The 21708-nt window shown below is 36.7% G+C and overlaps 2 protein-coding genes across 8 annotated transcripts in view; one reads left to right on the plus strand and one right to left on the minus strand.

Moving 5' to 3' along the window:
- PEX2 (peroxisomal biogenesis factor 2) overlaps nt 1-21708 on the minus strand; it is a 754438-nt gene that overhangs the window by 521429 nt on the left and 211301 nt on the right. The window lies entirely within an intron of this gene.
- The window catches only part of ZFHX4 (zinc finger homeobox 4), a 202357-nt gene that overhangs the window by 120735 nt on the left and 59914 nt on the right, over nt 1-21708 (plus strand). The window lies entirely within an intron of this gene.

Below are 21708 nucleotides of genomic sequence, written 5' to 3' on the forward strand. Positions count from 1 at the left end.
CTTGTGTTCTGAATCCCCAAGAGCCCCACACTTTCGGTTGGGCTTTGGGCTGGTAAAGATGAGCAATGCTATAGTTAAACAGATGCACCATAATACTTCAGTGGTTAAGCGCTGCCTGGAAGAACTGGAACCAACTGTAATTGTCTAACCACACTGCCCTGGAGAGATTGAAAACCAGAATCCTGGGTAGGTCTGAAACTTAAAGTGTCCAATTTCTTATTTGCAACTTTTTTAAAAAGGAGTTATTGTCACCCCTCCTGATAATGTTTCCTTAACCAGGGAAGGAAAGGACAGACTGTTTTACCACACTGTGAAGCTTTATACATACTGAGGGTTTGTTGGGTTTTGTGGAGTTTTTGTTTGTTTTTCATTTTCTGATTTCTCATCCTACTTGTCTTTTTCATATGATTCCCTGTACTAGTTCATTGACTGATTTCTATGAAAGGCTAATATTTTCCAGGTATAGTCCATGTGTGACTGTGTCTTCATAACATTAGGGAAAAAAAAGAGGTTTAATCGCCTCTAATTTAAAGTGGCAACGTTTAAGACCGGTTCACAAGGTGATGACTGGAAGCCACTATGAGCATAGCATTTGCCATTTAGGCAGACATGAAGAGATCAGCTGGGCCAGCCATTCCTCCTGAATGATCAATCCGTCTATGTCCTCTGGGATGGGCTGTCCTAAGAGTGGTATTGGTGGTTTTCCATGGTTTGCTCAGATCTGGAAATTGAAAACTCACTCTGGTGGGCCTAGTATATGAATTTGGGAATGGCTTCTTTCCAGAAAGAGTGTTATGATTTCTTTAGAATATTATTGATCTTTCTGATAAATAGGCCTTTGTAGAAAACCAGTGATATACTGAAAAAGATACTCCATTTATACAACCGTAAGATCATGTCATAAATAATCCAGACTTTGTAAATGCAGAATGGACATAAAGCTGCTGCTCTACATTTGGGCCTCTGTACTGTTTTTGTTTTTGTTTTTTTTTCTTTTAATAATGTTATGGTATAAAAATGGCGGATGAGCAACTCTCATTGTGTATATCATAATATTAGTGTTTGTTATTGTCTGGGGGTAGTATATTTTGTCAAAACTACAGATCAGTTTTAAGAAACATCTAGTTTTAAACAATATTTAGTCAGCCTTCTTACTGACTTTAATCAACTTGTTCTGCTGAACAAGGTATAGAATTGATAGCTGCTATTGATTGGATGTAGCATTACCTAATCTTCACTAAATGTAGGAAGCTTTTCAGATTGAGAAAGGTGGCAGAAAATGTCTAGTAATGATGCTGCGGGGAATTCAAGCTCAATACTGTGGTCAGCGTAAGAGTGATGTAACTATAAGAGGTATTTTATTATAAGCCTGTCGGTTTTACTAAATGTTTGACCTAGTGAAAAGTGTTGAGTTTTAGGGTATGTGTGTGTGTGATTAGTGCACTTAGCAGATGTTGCAATATTTTAGTCACTCACTATGTTATCAGTAATAATTTCTAACAATAGTAATGTGTGTGTCGCCATTTTTGTATGATAGGAAGCGAGTATGGAAACTTGAAAAATTTACGGATCAAAAAGAAGATAGCACCACATAGGATAGAAAGAAATTGTATTAGGAATTCATAGCAGAGGAAGAGCGCACGAAATCATTACTAAAACAGATATAAACGTGACCTTCACTGTGGTTCAGTAATTATCCTGGTCCACACTATGGTGTATGTTTCATGATTTTCCTTTTTTCTCTTTGTTTTCATTTTTATCTGGGTACTTCACTGGTGAGTAATTGCTAAAGGGAACCCATTATGCAAGGCGAGCATTCAGTTTGCAAGTGAATTTGCTTGTAGCTATTGCCACATTTGAACCTCACTAATGTATGTAAATTAAAAACTCTGGTATTCGGAATTGCTCCTGTTTGAAATAAAAACAGAATCTGATCATTACAATCTGCAAGCCAGGTATTATCACTGGACTAGTGAGCCGCTGATGATAAATTGTACCGAATAGCTTGTGGATAGAATATTTTATCTCAGTTCTCTATCACACAGCACTGCATAAAATAAGAATGATTCATCAAGCATGAGAGCTGCTGGTTTATGAAATTCATTGCTCACGGCAAGTGTATTTTTTTTAAAATTCAAAAGACAAAGCAACTCACAAGGGTTATTTAGTAATCAGTGTGAATTACTTCTAGGTATAAACCTTAGTGGAAAGGAATTAAAAATACATTTGCTGTACAGGAAGCATTATTGCAATCGGGGATATAATTTGACTTCTTCCCAACTAAGAGCCTTATTTTGACCACATTTGATTTGGATGCCACCTCATTTTTTTTCCAAATCAGAATTACATAATCCATCGTAATGGAATCACACATTGACTAAGACGGTGTCATACTTTGAGCAGGTGCATTTACATCCAATGCTCTCTTACATGCTTTAGGCTGCGGAGGATATTTTGTTTATTCAAACAGACATGTAAAGAAGGAGAGGCACAGTAGAAAGTCATCCTTCTTTCATATTTACAATAAGAATGTTTCATTTCTTCTTGTGTATTGATGTCCCAAGGCAATGTTCCAAATGAAAAGATAATAACTTATGAAGAAGTGTCAAAAACTAATTAAGTTTTGTAACTTGTTTTTCCCTCGCACAGGGTATATTTTTCATCACACTGTCCAGTCACATGCTGAGATTCTTGCTAACATTATCACATGCCAGTCACACCAAGTCTCAGTGGTGCCTCTCCTTCTGTCATTATTTTCAGCATCAATTAATTTTCTTCTGACCTCGCCTTTAGAGAATGTAGCAGAGAATTATCAGCACATGCTTTGCAGTCTATTTTGAAGGCATTAGGCCACTGTGTGCATTCAAAAATGGAGTCAGCCAAACATTATATTTTCTCACCTGCAGGGTTGCCTAGTAACCTGAATTAAGGATTTTCACCAAGCCTTCAAGACAAATAAACACGACTGGAAGGCAGGTTGACCCAGGTGGGAGAGTCAGACCTATTGATGGAGAGCAGAATTTTGAACGAGCCAATAGAAAGCAAAAATTCTCATTAACATTCATGGTGGAAACAGTTTCCAGAACTAAATAAATCTGTTTCGCTGGGCTGGGGAAACAGGAACAGCATCGTCTCTTGTGCGTTTTCAAGTGTTTGTTAAGCAGCGTTTTGGCTTTCCCTTTTATCTCACTATCTCTTTCAGGCCTCGAGTGGACCATTCCTATTTCTTTAATGAAGTATTGATTATTTTGTGGAAATATTAAAACACCACCTGGAAATGCTTCCTTCGTCAAGGTGTGAATAAAGGTGCTGGGTACCTCTTCTGGCCTTGCTCTGTGAACTGCCTGATTACGTATACCGCCTGGATACCTTCCGTGTCCGCTCAGTTTTCCCTTGATCGCTGCAAGAAATGCAATTCCTAGTTGGGTGTGTTGCTTTGAAAAGCAAGAGTAGTGTGTTACGTGGAGGTGGCGGTTCTTGTTTGTAACACTGCGGCGGTTTGTCCTTGACATGTTGGATTCCTTCAGAAGTGTGTGTGTGTGTGTGTGTGTGTGTGTGTGTGTTTGCATGCGCGTGCGCCTGTGTGTTGTGGGGAGGGTCCGAGGGGCTGGGGGAAGGGGCAGTCTCTTCAGAAAGGTACAAAGTGAAGGAGTCGCACAATTAGGATGTTGGCACATCCTGACAGTCCTCTGCAAATGATGGTGTCAGGCCACAGAGGGGCTGAGGGTGGCAGAAGTGACATTCACCCCAGCAAGATGGAAATAAACGCCCTGTTTGATAAGAGAAAACAGACAATTTATGTCCACCCTGAAGAGTTACCAGCTAGTGAGCCATTCCTATGGGTCAAGTGCTGCATTTGCATTTTGATGGGATGTTATCAAGTAATTAATGCACCAGTCAGGATTTATTACCTCAGGAGCGAACTGAAAGGTTCATTACAAAATCGGTTTCACTTGAAGATAGGCATTTCCTCAGAGTTAGCTTTTGACATGTTGTTCCTCGCTCTCTCTGCCCGTGGCAGCCATGGTAGAAGGCCAGTGAGGTGAAATTCATTGCTTAATAAGGGCATTCACTTTGGGTATTCTTGTGATAATAAATGTATACATCAAGGCCGCACTGCCTTGTCAGTTTAATTGCTTCTTGTGCTCCTTAACAAGCCAATCTTAATCAGTCTGGACCACGTTATGAATAATTTAGGGATCAGCAGACTTCACGCTTAATAAGATGTACTAGATTATAAAACTTAAGTGCACTGTTTATAGAAAGCATGCAAAACACTTTAAGTTTTTATTAGCAGCAAGGAAAAAACAAGCAGTGAGTTATTCTAACATTTGCAGTTTGCGAGCAACAGCTGTGTTTCTTAATGCCGTAACCCCCTCCACTGTTGTTGAAGGCCACAGTTCGGCCTCTCGAGCCTTCTAAGCCTCGGTGAGACATAATGGGAAATTTGAGCAGGCTATGAGATTAAAGCTCCGAATCGATGGCCAACCAGCAATTGTCATTTTAGAAAACATTCTTTTATCTTTTTAAATGCAAAACAGACCTTATTTGGAAACAGTTTCCAATGGCCAAAATTACCTTTTGTTGTTGTTGTTGTTCTGTAGCACACATGAATTTTTAACTTAATTGACTGGGGAGAATGGACATTGAGCCTTCTAACTTTTCTATAAAGCCGGGGGAAATAGAAAGATGTCTCTTTTCTCGCACAGTGCATTTGTCATTTAGAGCTGACTTGAAATAACGCTTATGCAAGATGTAGTTTATGGTGAAAATCCAACAAGAAAGGTTGAGCCTTAAAAAAGAAAGGCAGGAGCGTATGAAATTAGGAGAATGAGCAAATCTTTGTAAGGTTATTAAGATTTCTGCATTTAATAAATACTGTTTGATTTAAAAGGACCGCTTAACCTTATTGTTTTAAAAGAACTCTTTGTCCTCCATTTTACCTCAACATTTGCGGGCTATAAGTCGTCCACAGAGTAATGCATCATTCAGTTTATGACATCTAATAAAGGCCTATTGCAAGCATTAGAACCAGGTGCTTCAACCATTTTCTTTTCTGCTCCTAGCCTATTGTTCTCTTTTCACCGAAGTAGAAAGAATTCCATTTGGGCCAGCTTCATTTTTATCACTTTTATTTAAATCAAGATACATTCTAACAACCAAGTACTTCCATTCGGTGGACGGGTGTTGCTGTAAATAAGAAAACGTATATGCACGTGGGAGTGTGTGCTCATATTGATTGAACAAGGACCAACACGTTCATATATGTTGGGAAAAATGATGCATTTTTAGTCATTTGCTGAGGTATTAAAAGAAGGTTATTGTTGAAAACGAATTTATGAGTCAAAGATATGCGTGGCAGTAAATGAAAAACAACTTCAAACCTATTTCTCAACCTATAGCTGGACCATCATACTCCTTTGTTCTTGTGTAGGTTAATAGAGATTGAGGAGATGGGCAGAGGAAAAGCAGTGCAATTTTCTGCTATTTAAGCTTGGCGAAATGGCACTCTTCAGGAAGCAGGAAAAAGTATGAAAGCGTAATAGGCATTTTAAAAGTAGAAGTCCATATAGCTGCTTGAGGGATTCTCAGATTTAGGCATGCATAGAATCGCGAATGAGATAATCAGCATTGTGAAATTGAAACCTGTCTGCTGCCTGCTGCTGTTCCTCCCTCTTTCAGTGGAGTGATTTGTAACACTCATCTTCTTCAGGCAAGGCAGGCTTCAAGATTATCCAGAACTGTCAATAGTAATTGCCAAAGTATTTTATTACCTACAGAAAATCAAAGGAATTTTATAACCAACAGTTATCAAGTTTCAATACACGGTATAAAGAGAGCAATTTTAGTTGGAATACAATCGTGTTTGGCTTGCTTTAATGTTCTTGAGACAATTCCTGTGCAACCAACTACAACATTCACTGTATTTAAGCTAGAGGCAAGAATACGCATATGTACTTGGAGCATAAAAAAAATTACATAATGCCTACAAGCTTCTGCAAGCAAGTGGTTTTTAATTGCAATACAAACTCTGCCTTAGCTAATTACTTCTGAAAAGAATGAGGGTTTTGTGAAACTCAAGATGACATTTGAAGTTCTGCCATTAAAGAAATATGGTTTAACTGGGGCATTCTCTATATGATAGGGTACAAAATGTGCCTTTGAGTTAGAAAATATGACTCTACAAACTTTGGAATTAAACCGAATGGTTACAGAGTGCATCATTGTGCATCCACGGAGAGTTTTTTGCCATATATCGAATTCAAGATTATCAGCTTTAGGCTTCAGAATTATTTTTATACCACAGGGACAGCCACTTTCAAAAAGTTATTTGTTTTTTGAGAGTCAATAATGTTTTTCAAAAGAAATATAAGGACGGGAAAGCATTCCCCACAAAGCTATTTCTACATTCATATTGGAATGTAAATGTCCTGATTACGGAAGAGAAAATAATAAGAAATTCTGTATGTCCACTGGTACTTATTTAGATTTGAAGACCTAGTGCACAGAGTAAGACCAAAGAAGGCTTTTGTATCCTTTACTAGCTCTGAGACGGAAAAGTGTGATATTTTCTATGGTAGCACATTTTTCACTAATTCCTGTCAGCACACTTGAGCTGTCGACCAACAGTAAGCAACATCCATTTAACTGTAAAGGTGAAAATTTACTTTAAAATATTTATGAGCAGGGGAAATTCCTCTGTCTAGTACTGAAACAAAAATCCAGACTTTTTCTTTTAGAAGAATGTGACTCAACACGTGTGTTTGGGAAGGGGAGGTGAGGGTAGTATATGCAGCCATTCTTTGCATGTTTGGAAACTACTCTCCACATTTTTTAAAGGGTAACACTGGCAAGAGTGTAGTGTTTGTCATTGAAAAATACTTTTTCATAAGTATGGTAACTACACTTCTCTTCAAGTATTTTATACTAATTTTCTCTAATTGGCCCTGATTAGAACTTTTCTGGGGGTAGAGTCTGAATCATGCATTAGAGTAACTTCCTAAGAATAGTGGAGAATTACAGAGAAGTAAATGTTATCAAAATATTTGGTGTACATGTCTGTCATTAGCTGGATTACTTCTCAAAATATATCAAGGAGTTTGTTGATTGCACACTCATTTTTACCCTGTGTAGTTTGGGAAGTATTTGATTTAAAATTAGCTATAAGTTTCAGAACCCAAAGTCAACATAAAAGGAAAACATGAACAATAATCCTTCAAATACATTGTCAGCATCAATAGGAATATCTTTGCCCCATTGAGCTTCACTTAGCTTTAAACTAAAACTCATTGTGATAACATACCAATGAAAAGAGAGTATGTCATTTGTATGAGGAAGTGAATGATGTATATTTTTATTTGTATTGCAGTCATACAAAACTGATTCACACCAGACTTAGAAATATCACTGCTTTAACATATGATCGTAATTCAGGTTTAGAATTCTTGCATTAAGTCCAGCTAAATGTCTGAGAAAATACTCACCTCAAAATGAAACGCAGAATCTGAGATGGTTTCCTTTTGATTTTTCCAAAATATCAGAAAATTTGAAATGCTGCATTCCAGCCATAATAAAATATGATTTCATGAAAGGAAAGCTGCAGCTGTGTGAAGTCATGATTGATTTAACATCAGGTAATTTGCAAAGTTATGAAACTAATGGAAGCAACAAATGCAAAGCAATCAAGTCTTCTTCGCTGCCCAGTTTAGGGCAACACAGTGTTCAAAACTGAATTTCAAAATATCAATCACAATTTTAATTTGTAACTTAGAAATTGTTCATGACAATGTGTAGTGACTTAAGGATCTGTAATAACTGGAGGAATTTGAATGGCTAAATATCTGTTGAAAGTTTTCCAAGACAGGAGGCCTAAACCATTAAGGAATCAAAGTTATTTTAGTGAGTGCCATAAATACCAGGAGAGAAATACTCCCATTTAAAACAAATTACCCTTCTTAATAGACAAATCTGTATCTTGAAGGAAAGGGGGAAAAATCAGCATTTGCACTGGCTTTTTACACTATGCCTTTAAAAAGGAAGCCAGAGTCTTGTGAATTTGCCCTGACCCTACAAAAGTACTCCATCAGAATGGAAACTTCTCCCAGTGTAGTTTATTAACAGGGAAGAGAGAAATTAATTAATTATGTTTGTTGATTTGGGGTTACCTTTAAATATTTATTTATTTAACCAGTCCACAGGAAGGTTTAAAGTCGGATTAGGTGAGGTGAGAGGTCATGGAGAAATTCCACAGCTGCGTTTGTGGAGAATGGTCCCCCTCCTGTCCCATGAGCCCTGGAAAGTGAGCTGTTGCTCTGCTGTTCACTCCCTCTGCCAGATCGAAGCCCAGCTCAATAGCATTAAACTAGCCCCCATTTGAGAGATTTGTCTTACAAAACCCTGAAAACTGCTCTGAACATGCATACATTGATTTTGTTGCTGGAATCTCCTGAGCTTTGATGAAAAGGCAGCCTCCACGTGCAGGTAAAAGGGGTTTACCTCTTCAATAATGAAAGGAAAAGATTAAGGATTTCTGTTCTACTAAGGCTGAACTCATCACGGCATGCAACGGTGAGAAAGTAGGTCTCATGCCTAACACTGCCTGCTTTTCTGTGATGGAACAAGAAGTTTAAAAACCTTCATGTGACCTTCTATGTCCAGTACCTTACTGTTATTCCATGTTCTCGGTTAATCACATAACCCATAGCATATGATCAAATGTGTTTCCTATGATTTACAGAAGATAGTTACTGCCTTTGTTAATGAAAATTCACCTTAGATATAACATTGGAGTTGAGAATGTTGAGAAAGATGAAGGGGAAAAAATGCATCTAAAAAGATCAGATCAAAGGTACTGCCCAATCTAATATTTATTGAAGATACATAATCAATCTGCATTTTTGATATGAAGTTTGTCTACTACTTTTATATCCACTGATGTAGAGGAAATGATTTTCACAGACATCTGACTTTTTATCAACAAGAATACTTGGCATCTGTCCTTAGTACTAATGACACACTTCTTTTTTCTAGTAAAAGATCATATGCAACTTCATATATACATATGTATATATACAAACACACCTACACACATGAGAGGATTACAATGTCCTTAGATGGTTTGCACACATCATTTCTCAGCAGGGAATTTCAGAATGAAATGAATACATGCACCCCCTTCTACCAGAACAATTTTACACCCTGTAGCACTAATTCCTATAATTATTTGTGTCCATCTTAGCCATGATTTGGGTAAAGCAATATGAAGCCTTTCTGAAATTATGGTGTCAGTAAGCCTTTATGGGCAAAAATAGATTTAAATAAAATTAGCCATGCTGTGAGAGTTCCTGTATTGTAAGTTATCTGAAAACAGAACAAATTTCTCTAGAATCAAGTCTTATCAACCATATCTTTGATCTATTGTAAAAAATACAATAATGAATCTGAAACAAATGCTACAGAGGCAGATCTAGCAAGATAAAAGAATTTCAGAAATTAGATAACACTTATTTCCCATCCTTTATAGGAATCACTTGGTTTGCCTTGTAGGCATGTGTTGCCTGCACTTTCTCAGTGCACACTTAGCATGGTTCATCATCTTCAAGCAGATCTCCATTTCTATCTCTGTTAAATTACAACATCCCACTTAAATAGCAAGTACTGTGACCATCTGAAAGACAAGATTCCTAGCTCAAAACCGTTTAATGTCTTATGTCATGACAATGATAATGAGTGAATGCAGGGAGAAGATGAGGAGGTGGCTCTGTGAAATTCCTGAGTGCTGACTGGTGAACTACGGGTGTAGACCTGTTATTCTTACTACAGTAGTCAAACTTCTCCAAAACCTGATATGAAAATGATGCTATTCAATTAGTTCTGGTTACGGACAAAATAAGATTAATGATATGGGAAAAAAATATCAGCCAACAATTTTTAAGAGGTTTAAAACTGGCCTAGATGATGACAATTGACAATGCTTGAGAGGACTGAGCAGATATTTTAGTTAGGTCCACCAAACAGTCATTTTTAGTTAGTTCCATATTTTCTCTTCATTAGTATAATTGACAATTGGTAGCTTTCAAGAGATGGTTCCAATTTTAGTATATGTGCTGCCAAAGCGAGCACACAAGAGATGGAAATAACCTAACTTTCAATTATTTTTGTTATATGGATTTGTAGCTTGAATCTTGGAATTTTTTTCTCTTCTATAGTCATTTCCAAGTGGCTGCAGAGTTCTTGAAAAGACTTTATACACCCGGGTAAAAGCCAGACCTTTTTTTTTTTTCTTTTTCTTTTTTATCCTTGCAAGCCAATCCATAAAGATGCCTTTTTCACTTCTTTGATGTGATAAGGAAGTGTTAAATCAAAGCGAATCCCCTATTCGGGGCACCTTGGGACTGAATGGTGCTTAAGCCAATTGTTACTACTCCTGAGTGTTTGGACAGGGAACCACACATCTCCCTCTCTGCAGATCAGAGAGGCCCCTGGCAGGCATCTGTGCCACCTGCTATCACTTAATTAATATCATCATCTGATTTCTAGCTGAAAGTAATGGCATCATACACTTTTTAATACATATAATTGCCCATTATTTATTCAAACTATGTTACATAAACATTATGTGGCTAAACTATTTTGTTGGAAAGATATGTGAATATCTGGATCTCTGACTTTTAAACTTCTACTCATTTTCATGTTTTCCCTGATATGTTCAAATCTAAGGATACAAGTGATATAGTGTAACCACTGTAGACTTGGTACCCACCAAAAAACTAATGGCTAATCTTGGAAACTACAGAAAACCTTCTGTCCCCAGAGTAGATATGAGAGAATGAAGATTAACGGTAGGTGTAAAGGTTATTAAACACAGGCTGTATACAAACAGAATTAGATTGCTCATTCTCTCTCTTTTGCCAGGAACTATATGTCATTAAATGAGTAGGGGGGTTGAATTGGTATTGTTTTCTTGTGCAGATAGCTTCTGCACAGTGAGGAAGATGAGGCAGAGGCCAATGAGCTGTAAGAGATGGTTTAGGGCATTGCCATCTTTAAACCAAATGGAAACTTTTGTAGGTTTGAATTCCTGAAAAAGAGTAACACTACCACGTATATTACAGTCAGAGCTGTTGGAGAGTGAGCTCTGTTAAGATGCCATTCCCCCATGGAGATCATTCGGTTTCGTTTCTCTGTTATAATATTAGAAAATGTAGTAAGAGGTTGACAATCAACGCCCTCTTCTGTGTACAGCATTCCCATTTAGTGGCAATCCCAGACACAACAAATGGGTGCATAGCTATGTTTTTGAAATACATGGATAAATCTTATCTATGCATGCTGTTATTTATTCTTTCATTTTATATAATAGTTCAATTTTCTACATCAGTTTGATTTCTCATGAGAACCCTGATAAAAACAAATTATCAGTGTAACAACTGGCAAATTATCAAAATAATACAGCACAGCCTTCAATGGTTACCTTATAATGATGTTAAATAAATATGACCCACACATGTAAAGTATTTCCAATGGGAAATACAATTAGTCTTTTAAAAATGCTGTAAACTGTTGTTTTTAGCTGTCATTGATTATAATATAACCAGTATGTGCAAGTTAGTGATCTTGTTAGTCAATAGGAGCCAATAAAGCTTTTACTAGTCAATTGTTCAAAGATTTCATTTGTTTACACAGTTGCAAAATATGCCATATCTAATCCGCTTGCTTTGAAAAATAACCCCTTAAAAGACCTGTTTTCCTAATAGTCACCCAAATATCTACGTAAACATTCTTCCTAATGTAATACTACTAGAAAATAAAAGAAAGCATAAGATTGACTTACCTTTTCCTCTATCTTTTAATTCTGTTTAAATTTCTATCCTTTCTTTGTGTTGTTTTGCGCATTCCTACATCTTGCAGCATTGTACACTGCGAAGACCTAGTAAGCGAGTTAAAGGCTGATGACGCTAACGAATCCCAGCGCAAATGACTGAATCGATAGGAAACCAGCCACTGCTGTTTAAGTGTATCGATAAATGTACCTTTATTTTCTCTTGAATGGATAAGTGTCGCAGTTAAGAGTCCTATGGATCTCTTAATTGAAAGTTAATTTTAAATCAATAAAGTGAGTCATTTAAATATTGATTGGCTCTTTCTACACGAATTGTTAGCTGATTTTTTTTTGCAACAACTTTGTTTAAATGCAATCAATAGCCCACAATCAGTATGTTCTATAAAAAATTGACAGATGTTCCCAAAATGCCTGCTAGGCATATTCTTATCTGTTCACATATGCAGTAAAGATATTTCAGTCCTTTTCACACATAGCTAGATGGTTATAGGTTCAGGATTTCTCTCTCACCCCCCCCTTCTTTTAAATATGTACACACACACACACACACACAATGCACACTTTATTTTCCTTAAATACAACAAATTTTTACGTGTTACTAGCCTTGTTTTTGGTGTATCTTAATCTTCCATCTATATTTGCAAAGGTTTGAAGTGAAAAGAGCATCTGAATGTTGTATCCATATCATTCAAGCATCTCTGTGATTGCAATTTGAAAAAGAAATCAGTATTATACACTAATAAAGATTTAAAGGCATTTGGATATATAGTCCTTGGTATTTTTATGTCATAACATATTCATAATATTACTTAAATAATAATTCTGTTCTAATGAAAGAAAGCATTTTTGCCTGTATGAATGTGTTTATCGAGTACAAGGCTAGCAAATATTTTTCATTTGTGGAGTTTCCCTTAGCGTAATAGCAAATAGCTATGCTTTCTTTCCTTCCAATTTGACAGAGAGAGCAGCCAACTTAAAAAAATACAAATTGTGTTACATGAAATTCATCTTGATTAACCTAATAAAGTAAACTAAGGTACTTGTAGCTTTCAACTTATCAGGAATTATGAATGTTTTATTCATGACTTCCTATGAATCATTTAGTATTTTCTAGATAAATAGTCTAAAAATTGTAGAGCCATCATCAGTACTCCTTTCCATAGAAGGGTTAAATTTGAACAAGACTTCCAATGGCTGTCTAATACATTTATGAGACCACTAATTGAAGGTGTGCGGCCTTGATTTTTTTCCCCTCTGCAATCTACACGTGTGAAAATAGCATTATCAAATATTCTTTAGAATTAGGACAAAATCAAATTAGTAATTGAAAAATTAGAATATATGAATAATAGAGTTTTACAGTATCTCAATTTGTGTGTTTAGTGATATTTGCTATTACAAAATATCCCAGAGATAACTATGGACTTAGGTTGACTGCTACCTGACCCTCCACCAAAAAAACAAAACAAAAAAATGATACAGCAAAATTGTACTTCTGTGCTGAATTCACAGTCAAAATGAAAGTCTTATCATTAAACTTTTCTCAATAAAAATGATAAAACTGCAAGTAGTATCAGTTCACCCTCCTTCCTTTTATTGAATATTAAAAAAATACTTAAAGTATATATATATTTCAGAGTAGCCAAACTACGAGACTAAGTTTTGATCCTACGTAAATTTAACATTTTGTGTCATTCAGTTAATCCACTCTTGTCTAATCTTGCATTATTGTCCTTTTACTACAACATCTGAGAACTCATTCCATTCCATTCTCAGTGTTAGGAAAGCTATATTAAAAGGGGAGCTTTAAAAGAAATGGTGGGGTATCATTAGTTCATATGCATGCAGGTTCAGCATGCGAAGATGCTGTGTCTAGGATCAACCTTAAGATGTGACTGATAGATCTTATTTGTCTGATAGAGCTGGCCAGGGAAATAGAGCTACAGCTGGTTACTTCATTAGGTCCTCTCATTGATTGAACCCTGCTGAAGTGATGCAGCAGGCTCCTCAGATAACTGCTGGTAATAGAACAAAATGAATTCTTATCACAGAGATTGGAAAGGCCATTAACCCTGGCCTCCAATGCTTTTCAGAGGTCACAGACAGGAAGCCAAGCGGTGACTGGGAAAACTGTTTTCTGTCTAACTACAGGTCACGTTAGAAGGGTGTGTGTGACTTTTTTACCCTTCGGCTTCTGTACGGATGAAACCGTTACACTAGCAGATGTTAATAATCAGCTGTAAATAAATATTGGAACCAGAAGAAGAAAAATGAGAAAGCACAGGAATTTATTTCAATAAATATTTAATAAAAGAACAATTGTTACTGGGATATTTACTGCCAGTTCTGCTGTAGTTTTAAAACTAATACTTTTTTTGTATAAATTGGAAAGAAAAATGCATAGAGGCACTTTAAAAGAGAAATTTAATATGAGTTTATGTAAAAATGTTTCCTTCCTTCCCTTCTGTCCCTCAGAGATGGTGATTATGGTTGCTTATGGCTGCCTGGCTTCCTTTCCCTGCTAGGAAGCGACCAGCAGGCCATCTCTGAGCCGAGCGAGCACTGTGCTCTACTCGTTCACCTGGTTGAAAGGAGTATATATCTAAAGAACAGTCCTATAATTTACATTTAACGCAACCTTTCAATTGACCAGGAGCCCACAACCTAAGCCCTCATCTCACAGCTGAGGACTTTCCCACATTTGTCAGGTCTCTGCCACTCTGGGATCAGCCATAAGGACTCATCCATTTAAAGCCCGATCAGCCCGTGACAGTTTTTCTGCTTCTGTGAGGAGTCCTTAGAGCAGCCGCTAGCATTGTTGCCCATTTAGCCTGAGAGAGGAAACTTTCACAGATTAGGAAACCCGAAAGAAAGATACACTTTGCAGGAAGAAACGGAGCGAGTTCTTCTCATGACGAATGTGTATATTTCCCCTTGTGTCTTTGTGCACAAAGATGGACCAAGGACTATATTTAACAAAATGTTGGTGGCTTCTATACTTATGACTGAGATTGAATTTCAGTGTCTGTGGTTGTGTGGTATTCTCTGCTGGAGCCAATCTTGCACTAGGAGTTAGTTTATTTAAATGGAATTGGGTCTTGTGGATGGAAAAAAAAACTCTACCGATTTTATGTCTTTGGAGACCCACTCAGACATTTGGTTTGGCCTTCTGTACATAAATAATAACAAGAAGGTGTACACTCTCATTGCCCTTCTTGAAACACTAGAAGTGGTTTGGTAGGAAAGAAACCAAAACAGATTGCTCCAGATAAACACAGAAGCAGTGGCTTCTCTACAATAGGTTATATATATATATGTGTGTGTGTGTGTGTGTGTGTGTATGTGTATAGATATGCATAGTGATAGACTGCATTGCGTTTGGAGTCTTTGTAGATTGCAAAATCAGGAAAAGCCAATCAACGTTAATATCTAAATTTCAGTTACATAAAGTAACAGAAGGGCTTTTTTTTTTTTTTAAGCACGAGCTTATATTTAATTGAGCCAAATATTAAGAGACTCATGCTGTTGTATGTTTGTATGGTGATCTTTGGTATGAAACTTTTCAATTTATTTACTGCCTGAGTTAATAAATATGCTTTAAAAATCTAATTAAGTAAATGCTGTCGCTTATCTAAGCTATCAGGAATTTTAGGTTCTTTTGCAGATGTTTCAGGGAATGACACAGAGGCCTGGAATTTCGGCTTGTGATACCTGGGGTGAAACTAATGAAACTTTTAGGCTTGTAATTAGTTAAGTTGTACACTCTGGATCTTAGTAGTGGAGACGTGAGTTCAGTACATGTTGGCTAATAAACAGCAGATATATACATATTACATATATATATATATATATATATTTGCTGGATGTTAAACCAAGAATGTTTGATAAACTTATGTTTTTAGTTCTTCATAGAGTAAATAGCATTAGGGGTTATTGAGTCAAATTTAAGAAAAAAGAATATGCTTTGTAGAAAAAGAGTATCAACATTTTTACTGCTTATCCATGTCAACTAAAATATTTGTAGAAATTTCACTTATATGCTCAAAGATCTACAATGTCTTAAGCATTTACCTCCCTCTTTTAACTTGAATTAGTTAAAGAAGGGGTTAGTTTTTAGTTTCCATAGAGACTGTAGAAAAAAATATGAAGTAGTAGAATTGAATATATTTTTCTGTGGAACATAGTGTTTAAATCACAGTTACAAGCAATTGAAAGGGCTTCCAAAAGTTTGTGGAAAAATGGAATTGAGAAATAGGTTTATTTTGATATGAAAATTACGGAATACATAGTTTTTTCATAGTATATATTTCTATAAATTTTTTGAAGACCCTCCATAAATTATTTTGTTTTGTGTGTGTGTGTGTGTGTGTGTTTTAAATTTATTTGGTGGCAGTCAACTAGATCAAGCTCCCAAAGGACCAAGTCATTTTTATTGACATGTTTGCAAATGACAAATATTATTATTAATGTTTAAGAAAATCATGGTTGCAAGGCAAGGATTATGTATTTTCATATATTTTTTTAAATTAACTTCAATTCTTTATTGTATCCAACATATCCAAAATATTACTTCAACATCTTATCAATGTAAAGCTGTTAATGTAATCATATACATGCTAAGTCTTTAGACTGCAATGTGCATTTTTTTAACTTTTATTTAATGAATATAAATTTCCAAAGTACAGCTTATGGATTACAATGGCTTCCCTCCCATAACATCCCTACCACCCACAACCCTCCCCTTTCCCACTCCCTCTCCCCTTCCATTCACATCAAGATTCATTTTCAATTATCTTTATATACAGAAGATCAGTTTAGCATACATTAAGTAAAGATTTCAACAGTTTGCTCCCACACAGAAACATAAAGTGAAAAATACTGTTTGAGTACTAGTTATAGCATTAAATCTCAATGTACAGCACACTAAGGACAAAGATCCTACATGAGGAGTTAAGTGCACAGTGACTCCTGTTGTTGACTTAACAAATTGACACTCTTGTTTATGGCATCAGTAATCACCCTAGGCTCTTGTCATGAGCTGCCAAGGCCTGAGTTCACCGACTCTGATCATATCTAGACAAGGCCATGGTCAAAGTGGAAGTTCTCTCCTCCCTTCAGAGAAAGGTACCTCCTTCTTTGATGACCCATTCTTTCCACTGGGACTGGGATCTCACTCACAGAGAGATCTTTCATTTAGGTGTTTTTGTTTGTTTGTTTGTTTGTTTTTGGTTTTTTTTTTTGTTTTTTGTCAGAGTGTCTTGGCTTTCCATGCCTGAAATACTCTCATGGGCTCTTCAGCTGGATCCGAATGCCTTAAGGGCTGATTCTGAGGCCAGAGTGCTGTTTAGGGCATCTGCCATTCTATGGGTCTGCTGTGTATCACTTCTCATGTTGGATCGTTCTCTCCCTTTTTGATTCTATCAGCTAGTATTTGCAGACACTATCCTTGTTTATGTGATCCCTTTGGTTCTTAGTCCTATCATTATGATCAATTGTGAACAGAAATTGATCACTGGGACTAGTGAGATGGCATTGGTACATGGCACCTTGATGGGATTGAATTGGAATCCCCTGGTATGTTTCTAACTCTACCGTTTGAGGTAAGTCAGCTTGAGCATGTCCCGAATTGCACATCTCTTCCCTCTCTTATTCCCACTCTTATATTTAACAGCGATCACTTTTCACTTAAGTTTCAGCACTTAAGAATAATTGTGTATTGACTACAGTATTCAACCAAAAGTATTAAGTAGAACAAACAAACAAAAATACTAAGAGGGATAACATATTAAGTTGTTCATCAACAGTCAGGGCGAGGGCTGATCAAGTCACCGTTTTTCATAGTGTTCATTTCACTTTAACAGGTTTCCTTTTTGGTGCTCAGTTAGTTGTCACCTATCAGGGAGAACAAGTGGTATTTGTCCCTTTGGGATTGACTTATTTCACTCAGCATAATGTTTTCCAAATTCCTAACCGGGATCACTTTTCAGTTAAAATTTAAACACCTAAGAATAATTGTGTGTTAATTACAGAGTTCAACCAATGGTACTAGAACAAAAAAAAATACTAAAATGGATAAAGTATTACATTGTACATCAACCGTCAGGACAAGAGCTGATCAAGTCACTGTTTCTCATAGTGTCCATTTCAAAATGTCATATATTTTAAAGTATTACTTTTAAAATTTTCCCCATGGCCTTTCTTAGAATCTTTAATGCTATCAGTATCATATGTACAGATTAAAGTAAGATTCTCAAAACCAGTTTCTTGATAAAACTTTTATAGCCTTTTGTGCTCTGAAGGAATATTTTTGGTCACCAAAAATATCATCTTTCAGTGTTTTCATGTTTTTCTTAGGTACTTTAATGATAAAATTTGTGGTTGAATTGGAGAATTAAAAAGGATGTCTGGAAATCAGCTTTATTTAAAAACCAAGTTGAATGATTAAAATCTCTCTTTGGCTTTCAAATCAAAAGTTTTTCTACTTTTTGTCAAATACATATTAAATTTTATGGAGCTTCTTTTCGTACTGCATTTTTATGCCTTCTTAATATATTATTTGTCTACAACCCAAACTCACAAAACTATGCCTTAAACCGGCCGTAAAAATACATTGAATGTCCTTCTGGTAGTCTATCTGTCCTGGGTGGCATTTGTTTGTTATTATCTAATCTATATTTAGTGCACTTCATTTTACTTAAGGTTATAGTGCACTTTGCAGAGCCCATTAGCACTTCCAGATTCTGGAGGCAGCATGTCTTTGCAATATGCAAGCGTGTGTTTCAAACCATTTGATTATTTCAGTTTGAAAATCAGTTATTTCCTTTTGGACTTTGTATGGTAGAAAAATGTAATCAATTTTTTTCTGTTGAGAAGTCCTGTTTTACTTTTACCTTAATGATTACCTCATTTGTCTTCACATAGGCATGTCCATTTGGCTTGACATTAAACTTCATCTTGCTATTCTTCTATAACATTGTCTTTCATAGTTATATTTAAAAAGAGACTAATAAATTGTGACTGTCCAAATTAGGCAGCTTAATACTTGGTTTCCTGGTAAATGAAAACTTTTACATTAATGCAATAGAAAGAAATGTGTATTATTTTTCTTAGAGTTAATGTAACATCCACAAGAGCTTATCTACGCTGTTTGTGTGAAGTTTATTAATCTTGGATCCTTAGACCTAGAAATTCCATGACTCTTTGTAATTACCTGCAAAATTATCCCCGTGTGTAGTTTTATAGGGAGAGTGTATAGCCTCAACTGTTACTAATATTCCTTAACAAGAAATATTATTAGCTAAGAATCTTGAAAGAAAACTAGTAACACATAGTTTTAAATATATTTAAAAATTACATTTGTAAAAATGGAGTCACTATCTTTGGCACTGCTATGTTTAATGTCTGTGTCTAATGCATCTGACTACACATTTGTGGGGAATCATCCTTCCAGATGCTGGATGCATAGACAAGCCTCCTTTCCCTCAGCACTAGCTGAAAACTGCAGTTTTCCTGAATCAGAGTGACAAACACAGCATTTGGAGTTACCTATGTGCTTCTGCTGCTTGGAGCTTTAGCATTGAGCACTCAACCAAAACAAATCTCCTTCCATGACTTAGAAAAACTGGTAATGGTAGCAAATTATGTGTCTAGTCCCTTTCAGAAGAAAGGAGAGGTAAAATCATGAAGTTAAGTATAAAGTAGATTAATAAAAGAATGAATAAAATTATAAATTGTATGTTATAGCCACAGTGTGAGGGAGGATGACATGGAGTATAGTTAGCATTACTATAGCAATATAGAATTACTCAGATGTATGATGATGGATTTGAACATACTTTGGCAACTATTAAAGATTATGCAAATGTGAAGGGTTAAAAGACTGATAATGTGAAAGAGAATGTGAAAAAGGAAAGTTATAAATGTAAACTTGCTATCTTAGTCCATTTGGACTGCTAAGACAAAATGCCCCCAACTGGGTAGCTTTTATTATTTTATTTCTCGTTTTATATTTTTGATGATGATAATCATTAATTATTAAAAAGTTTTTATTTATTTTATTTATTTTAAAGGCAGAGAGAGAGAGAGATCATATCCACTGATTTGCTCCCTTAATGATTGCTACAGCCAAGGCTGCATCAGCCCAAGCCATGAGTTGGGAACTCAGTCCAGGTCTCCCACTTTGGTGGCCAGGCCATGAACTTGAGTCATTGCCTGCTGCTTCCTAGGGTACATATTAGCATGAAGCTAGAATGGGGAGCAGGGCTTAGACTTGAACTCAGGCATGTAAGATGTGAGTATCCCAAGCAGTGTCTTAATCATTATGCCAATTGCCCACTTCTGGGTAGCTCTTAGAGAACAGAAACTTGTTCCTCATAGTTCTGAAGGCCAGGAAGTCCAAGATCAAGGCACTGGAAGATTCAGTTTCTGGTCAGGTTTGCCTTCCTCCAAGATGGCAGCAGTGGCAGCAGCAGCTGTTGCTGCTGCTTCTTGTTCTTGTTCTTCTCCTTCTGCTTCATTTTACTAATTGAAAGACAGTTATAGAGAGGGGGGGAAATGACAGAGATCTTCCATCTGCTGGACCCCAAATGATCACAATGGCTAGGACTGGGCCGGTCTGAAGCCAGGAGCTTAGAACTCCATCTGTGGTCTCCCACGTGTGTGGCTGGGGCCCAAGTACTTGGGCCATCTTCTGTTGCTCTCCCAGGTATGTTAAAAGGAGGCTGGATCTGAAGTGGGGCAATTGGGACTCAAACTCATATGAGAGAGGCCAGCCCTGTAGTCGGTGGCTTAACCAGCTGTGCCACAATGCCCACTCCAAGTTGGCCCCTTCTTCCTTTGTACACACTTGGCAGAAGGGACATACTAGCTCTCTATAGTCTGTTTTATGAAGGAACTAATTCTGAAAGCCCTAACTCTTTTTTTAAAGATTTATTTATTTATTTGAAAGTCAGAGTTACACAGAGAGAGAAGGAGAGAGAGAGAGAGAGGTCTTCCATCTGCTGGTTCACTCCCCAGTTGGCCGCAAAGGCTGGAGCTGTGCTGACCCAAAGCTAGGAGCCAGGAGCTTCCTCCAGGTCTGCAACGTGGATGCAGGGACCCAAGGACTTGGGTCAAAAAATCTACTGCTTTCATAGACCATAGCAGAGAGCTGGATCAGAAATGGAGTATCCAGGACTCAAACCAGTGCCCATATGAGATGCCAGCACTACAGGCAGTGCCTTATCTGCTATACCATAGTGCCCGCCCTGGCCCTAACTCTTAATACCCTTACCTTGGGTATTAGGATTTCAACATATGAATTTTGAGGGCACATAAACATCCAGACCATAGTACTCACAAGTAACATATTTGAGGAAAAGGTGAATTACAGTCCACTCTTATAAGGCCTTGTTCTCAACTTTATAGAAAGTACTTGCAAGTTCAAAAAAATAATTGTTTAAGAAAGCAGGAAAGCCAAAGGGGTCCTTAAAATTCATGTAGGCCCAACTCCTCATTTTATAATTGGGGAAACAGAGGCTCCCAGAGTTATCCTGTCTCAGAGTCATGTCACTAATTCATAGCACAACCCCATATTCAGATTCCCAGGTCAGCATCGTTTTATTTTTAATGTATTCTTCTGCTTACACAGATCACATATCAAGTGGAGGATTTTAAAAGGTGATCATTACCCTGTGTTATCATTTGTCTTTAAAAGGTTTCTTCTAGACAGAATTTTTTTAATGTCATGAAAATAATAACATATTGCATTGATGCTTCCTTTTCCCTCAGAGTTTATTGTTCTCTGTTCTTTTGCCTCAGTATGTGGCTCCCATGGCATACAGATCTCTTCCCTCTCAAGATGGGGGATGCATTGTCTCCTCATTCAG

Source organism: Oryctolagus cuniculus, chromosome 6 (assembly GCF_964237555.1).
Source record: "Oryctolagus cuniculus chromosome 6, mOryCun1.1, whole genome shotgun sequence".
Lineage (NCBI taxonomy): Eukaryota > Metazoa > Chordata > Mammalia > Lagomorpha > Leporidae > Oryctolagus > Oryctolagus cuniculus.